Source organism: Musca autumnalis, unplaced genomic scaffold, assembly GCF_047663935.1.
Source record: "Musca autumnalis isolate F117 unplaced genomic scaffold, ASM4766393v1 scaffold_3, whole genome shotgun sequence".
NCBI lineage: Eukaryota > Metazoa > Arthropoda > Insecta > Diptera > Muscidae > Musca > Musca autumnalis.
The window spans coordinates 146214597-146220939 of NW_027411866.1; the positions used below are offsets into that span (position 1 = coordinate 146214597).

The 6343-nt window shown below is 38.6% G+C and overlaps 1 protein-coding gene across 1 annotated transcript in view; it reads right to left on the reverse strand.

Annotated features, from left to right (window-relative positions):
• Window positions 1–6343, reverse strand: part of LOC141397880 (uncharacterized) — an 81173-nt gene that overhangs the window by 24204 nt on the left and 50626 nt on the right. The window lies entirely within an intron of this gene.

Consider the following 6343-nt stretch of genomic DNA (forward strand, 5'->3'; position numbering starts at 1 on the left):
AACAACCACCCATGGTTCTTTATAAAATAAATAATATTACAACAATGAAGCCGGCAATATTCACTGTCATTGCTCGTCAGTGGGTGCACACATTATTAGGTGTGTTTTTTTTTCAATATGCTTCATAAGTTGGATTTTGAGAAATTTTGTTTACAAAAAATAATTTATACTCCGCTGGGAGAAAAATTCTACTTCTAGAGAACCTTTCTGAAGGAAAAGGTGCTCTAGAGAACCATTCTGATAGAAAGGGTGCCTCTATACAATATTTTTGAGAGAACCTTTCTGAAAGAAAGGGTGCTTCTTGAGAACCGTTCTGAAAGAAAGGGTGCTTCTAGAGAACCATTCTGAAAGAAAGAGTGCTTCCAGAGAGCCTTTCTAAAAGAAAGGGTGCTTCCAGAGAACCTTTCTGAAAGAAAGGGTGCTTCCAGAGAACTTTTCTGAAAGAAATTTTGCTTCCAGAGAACCTTTCTGAAAGAAAGGGTGATTCCAGGGAACCTTTCTCAAAGAAAGGGTTATTTGAGGGAAACTTTCTGAAAGAAAGATTGCTTACAGAGAACCTTTCTGAAAGAAAGGCTGCTTCCAGATAACCTCTCTTAAAGAAAGGGTGCTCCCATAGAACCTTTCTGAAAGAATCGGTGCTTACAGAGAACCTTTCTGAAAGAAAGGGCGCTTCTAGAGAACCTTTCTGAAAAAAGAGTGCTCACAGAGAACATGCTGAAAGAAAGGGAGCTCATAGAGAACCATTCTGAAAGAAAGGGTGCTTTCAGAGAACCTTTCTGAAAGAAGGGGTGCTTCCTGAGAACCTTTCTAAAAGAAAGGGCGCTTCTAGAGAACCTTTCTGAAAGAAAGAATGCTTCCGAAAAACCTTTCTGAAACAAAGGGTGCTTCCAGAGAACCTTTCTGATAGAAAGTGTGCTTCCTGAGAACCTTTCTGAAAAAAGGGTGCTTCCAGAGACTCTTTCTGAAAGAGAGGGTGCTTCCAGAGAACCTTTCTGATAGAAAATGTGCTTCCAGAGAACCTTTCTGAAAAAAATAGTGCTTCTAGTGAAATTTTCTGAATGAAAGGGTGCTTCGAGATAAACTTTCTGAAAGAAAGGGTGCTTCCAGATTCTGAAGGAAAGGGTGCTTCCAGATAAACTTTCTGACAGAAAGTGTGCTTCCTGAGAACCTTTCTGAAAAAGGGTGCTTACAGAGAAAAATTCTGAAAAAAAGTGTGCTTCCTGAGAACCTTTCTGAATTTCTGAAGAACGGCTACTTTTATAGACACTTGCTGGAAGAAAGGGTGCTTCTATAGACACTTGCTGGAAGAAAGGGTGCTTCTATAGACACTTGCTGGAAGAAAGGGTGCTTCTATAGACACTTGCTGGAAGGAAGGGTGCTTCTATAGAAACTTGTTGGAAGAAAGGATGCTTCTATAGACACTTGCTGGAAGAAAGGGCGCTTCTATAGACACTTGCTGGAAGAAAGGGTGCTTCTATAGACACTTGCTGGAAGAAAGGGCGCTTCTATAGACACTTGCTGGAAGAAAGGGTGCTTCTATAGACACTTGCTGGAAGAAATGGTGCTTCTATAGTCACTTGCTGGAAGAAAGGGTGCTTCTATAGACACTTGCTGGATGAAAGGGTGCTTCTATAGATACTTGCTGGAAGAAAAGGTGCTTCTATAGACACTTGCTGGAAGAAAGGGTGCTTCTATAGAAACTTTCTGAAAGAAAGGGTGCTTCTATAGACACTTGCTGGAAGAAATGGTGCTTCTATAGACACTTGCTGGAAGAAAGGGTGCTTCTATAGACACTTGCTGGAAGAAATGGTGCTTCTATAGACACTTTCTGAAAGAAAGGGTGCTTCTATAGACACTTGCTGGTGCTTCTATAGACACTTTCCGAAAGAAAGGGTGTTTCTATAGACACTTGCTGGAAGAAATGGTGCTTCTATAGATACTTTCTGAAAGAAAGGGTGCTTCTATAGACACTTGCTGGAAGAAAGGGTGCTTCTATAGACACTTTCTGAAGGAAAGGGTGCTTCTATAGACACTTGCTGGAAGAAAGGGTGGTACTATAGACACTTGCTGTAAGAAAGGGTGCTTCTATAGACACTTTCTGAAAGAAAGGGTGCTACTATAGACACTTGCTGGAAGAAAGGGTTCTTCTATAGACACTTGTTGGAAGAAAGGGTGCTTCTATAGACACTTGCTGGAAGAAAGGGTGCTACTATAGACACTTGCTGTAAGAAAGGGTGCTTCTATAGACATTTGCTGGAAGAAAGGGTGCTTCTATAGACATTTGCTGGAAGAAAGGGTGCTTCTATAGACTCTTGCTGGAAGAAAGGATGCTTCTATAGACAATTGCTGTAAGAAAGGGTGCTTCTATAGACACTTTCTGAAAGAAAGGGTGCTGCTATAGACACTTGCTGGAAGAAAGGGTGCTTCTATAGACACTTGCTGGAAGAAAAGGTGCTTCTATAGACACTTGCTGGAAGAAAGGGTGCTTCTATAGACACTTGCTGGAAGAAAGGGTGCTTCCAGATAACCTTTCTGAAAGAAAGGGTGCTCACATAGAACCTTTCTGAAAGAAAGGGTGCTTACAGAGAACCTTTCTGACAGAAAGGGCGCTTCTAGAGAAAGAAAGAAAGGGTGCTTCTAGAGAACCTTTCTGAAAGAAAAGGTGTTTCCAGAAAGCTTTTCTAAAAGAAAGAGTGCTTCCAGAGAACCTTTCTGAAAGAAAGGGTATTTCATGAGAACCTTTCTGAAAGAAAGGGTGCTTTTAGAGAACCTTTCTGAAATAAAGAGAGAACCTTTCTAAAAGAAAGGGTGATCCAGAGAACTTTTCTGAAAGAAATGTGATTCTAAAGAACCTTTCTGAAAGAAAGGGTGCTTCCAGAGAACCTTTCTAAAGGAAAGGGTACTTCGAGATAACCTTTCTAAAAGAGAGGGTGCTTCTAGAGAACCTTTCTGAAAAAGGGTGCTTCCAGAGAACTATTCTAAAATAAAGGGTTTTCTTGAGAACGTTTCTGAAAGAAAGGGTGCTTCCAGAGAACCTTTCTGAAAGAAATGTGATTCTAAAGAACCTATCTGAAAGAAAGGGTGCTTCTAGAGAACCTTTCTAAAAGTAAGGGTGCTTCTAGAGAACCTTTCTGAAAGTAGGGGTGCTTCTAGAGAAATATTCTGAAAGAAAGTGTGCTTCCTGAGAACCTTTCTGAAAGAAAGGGTGCATCCAGAGAACTTTTCTGAAAGAAATTTTGCTTCCAGAGAACCTTTCTGAAAGAAAGGGTGATTCCAGGGAACCTTTCTCAAAGAAAGGGTTATTTGAGGGAAACTTTCTGAAAGAAAGATTGCTTACAGAGAACCTTTCTGAAAGAAAGGCTGCTTACAGAAAACCTCTCTCAAAGAAAGGATGCTTCCAGAGAACCTTTCTAAAATAAAGGGTGCTTCCTGAGAACCTTTTTGAATGAAAGGGTGCTTCTAGAGAACCTTTCTTAAATAAAAGGATGCTTCCAGAGAACCTTTCTAAAATAAAGGGTGCTTCCTGAGAACCTTTTTGAATGAAAGGGTGCTTCTAGAGAACCTTTCTTAAATAAAAGGTGCTTCCAGAGAACCTTTCCAAAATAAAGGCTGCTTCTAGAGAACCTTTCTGAAACAAAGGGTGATTCAAGAGAACCTTTCTGAAACAAAGGGTGCTTCAAGAGAACCTTTCTGAAAGAAAGGATGCTTACAGAGAACTTTTCTGAAAGAAAGGGTGCTTCCAGATAAACTTTCTGAAAGAAAGTGTGCTTCCAGAGAACCTTTCTGAAACAAGGGGTGCTTCCAGAGAACCTTTCTGAAAGAAAGGGTGCTTCCAGAGAAATTTTCTTAAAGTAAGAATGCTTTCAGGGAACCTTTCTGAAAGAAAGGGTGCTTCCAGAGAACCTTTCTGGAAGTAAGAATGCTTCCGAGAACCTTTCTAAAAGAAAGTTTACTTCCAGAGAACCTTTCTGAAAGAAAGGGTGCTTCCAGAGAACCTTTCTGAAAGAAAGGGTGCTTTCAGAGAAAGTTTTTTAAAGAAAGGTTGCTTCCAGAGCACTTTTTTTAAAAAAGGGTGCTTCCAGAGCACTTTTTTTAAAGAAGGGTGCTTTTAGAGAGCTTTCTTGAAAGAATGGGTACTTTCAGAGAACCTTTCTGAAAGAAAGAGTACTTTTAGAAAACCTTTCTCAAAGAAAGGGTGCTTCCAGAGAATTTTCTTTAGACACTTGCTGGAAGAAAGGGTGCTTCTATAGACACTTTTTGAAATGAAGTGGACCCGGTCCTAATACAAATAAAACACACCTATTATTCCATTTTTATTATGATAAAATTTAATTTAATATCAATGTACGTACGAGTATTTAATAAGAAAAAAAGAAACGTCATGACATTTTCTTTGCAAGCAATTTTCCAACGCCAACAGATTGGGGAACAATGAATGCAACGCCACAACAGCAGGAAGACATATCAAACAACAGCGGGACGATGACGATAGCGGCGACAGTAGACTGCTGCTATTGCTTGCTGGCATCGTTGTTGTTATAGTTTGCCGTTTGCCATTCATTTGTCATTTGACGACGTTTGTGGGTTTTGTTGGTTGGTTGGTTGGTCTTGGTTCTGGTTTCAGTTTTAAAACTGTGTCTCCGGGTGTCGTCAAGTTAGCTAAGTTAGTTGTTGCTTTCCTTTTACACATTTACACAAGTTTGCGGTTTACTTTTTCCCATTTGGATGTTTGTTGTTGTTGCTGCCATGTAGTGCCCATTGCTGCTGATGCAGCTGGAAACTTAACAACAAAATTACTTTGTATTTTGAGCTTTATTTTTTTTTTTGGGACGTTTCTGCTAACTTTGGACTTTAAATTTGTGCAAAGCAAAAGAAAAAGGAGGATCGGTTCAAACAGCTGACATTATTTATTGTTTTGTAATGAACGATGGTTGGATGTATTGTGTTGAAATTGGAAAATCGGTCAAATCAATTTTTTTTCGAAATTTGGGTCAACTTTTTGGTCAGCAATTTGTCATTATTCTTGCCAAGTAGGATTAAGTCGATATGTTCGGAAAAGCAATTTAATGAAGAATACCGTTAAAATTGTCAGATAAAATTATTATCTCCTTTATTTGTTATGAGTTGTTTATATGTATTATTATATGTATTTTGGAGAACGGCAATTGATAATAAAAAGGTTTTAATTTTGGATGTTGGTTAAAAAATTAAACAATAACAAAAGCTTTTTACATTTTTTTATTTTTGTTCCGCACACGTGTAGACAGAAAAGCGAATGATTAAATCTGTGCACGTTTTCGAACAGTAAAGAATTATCTGAGGACTATTAATCGAATCGGGGGGAGAGTCTCGTAGTAAATGTTATAGTTTATATGAAGAAATTCCCTGGATATTTTGCTATGTTCTGGATATTGCGGTAATAAAAAACATATCTATAAGTGCGGCACGCCGTTCTCAGTAGGTGATTAAAAATAGACAATAGAGCTAAAGAAATAAAATTGGATTGCATTAGTTGACAGACATGAGCTAAGTCTCGCTTGCCTCGTCATAGATATTCCCGGAAATAGGTTTTTTAGCTTATGATCCTTTCTGTAATATTGGTTACTTTTGAAAAGCCGAAGCCGAGATATTCGTCATCACAGTTGAAGTTCAGAAAATGATCTGAATTGCTGACTATAGAAATATCTCAGTTGTATGGCACCATACCATTCCGACCCCTGAATGTTAATTGTTAATAGACAGACGGATTGGGTACACAAGCCAGATCGACTCAGATCGGCGAAACATGCATTTTGGCTTTGCCGACATGCCTATGTGAATATAAACCTTCATCTACGGACAGATCGAGTGTATTTAAGGTATTTTCAGCATTTTGTGGTCCTTTTTGACATTTTAACTTGCCGACAAAAATGTGGACTAGGATTAAATATTTTAGTCAATATGTGAAATATTTGATCAGTTGTATTCTTACTTTGTGATTAAATAATTTTATCGAATTTATCAATATGACAATTTTTTTTTATCGCCGGAAAATCGATTAATTTTTTTCTGTGTAGTAATTTCAGTGGGTTATCGTATAACTTTTGGACCAGTACGCCAGGAAGCATGGACTTGTCCACAGAAAACATAATAACGCTTTAAACAGGGCCACAGCGAACAGCATCGGTATACATTTCCAAAGGATCTTCGAACAGACCCTAAACTGCACTTAGACACATATGTTGAACTTTTCTGGGGGAGGTACCCTAAGGAGTGGACTGATATGGGTCATTTTAGAAGTTAAACTACATTTGGACAAAATATTAGGAGGTACAAAGTTTGGACCCAAATTGGTTGCCCCATT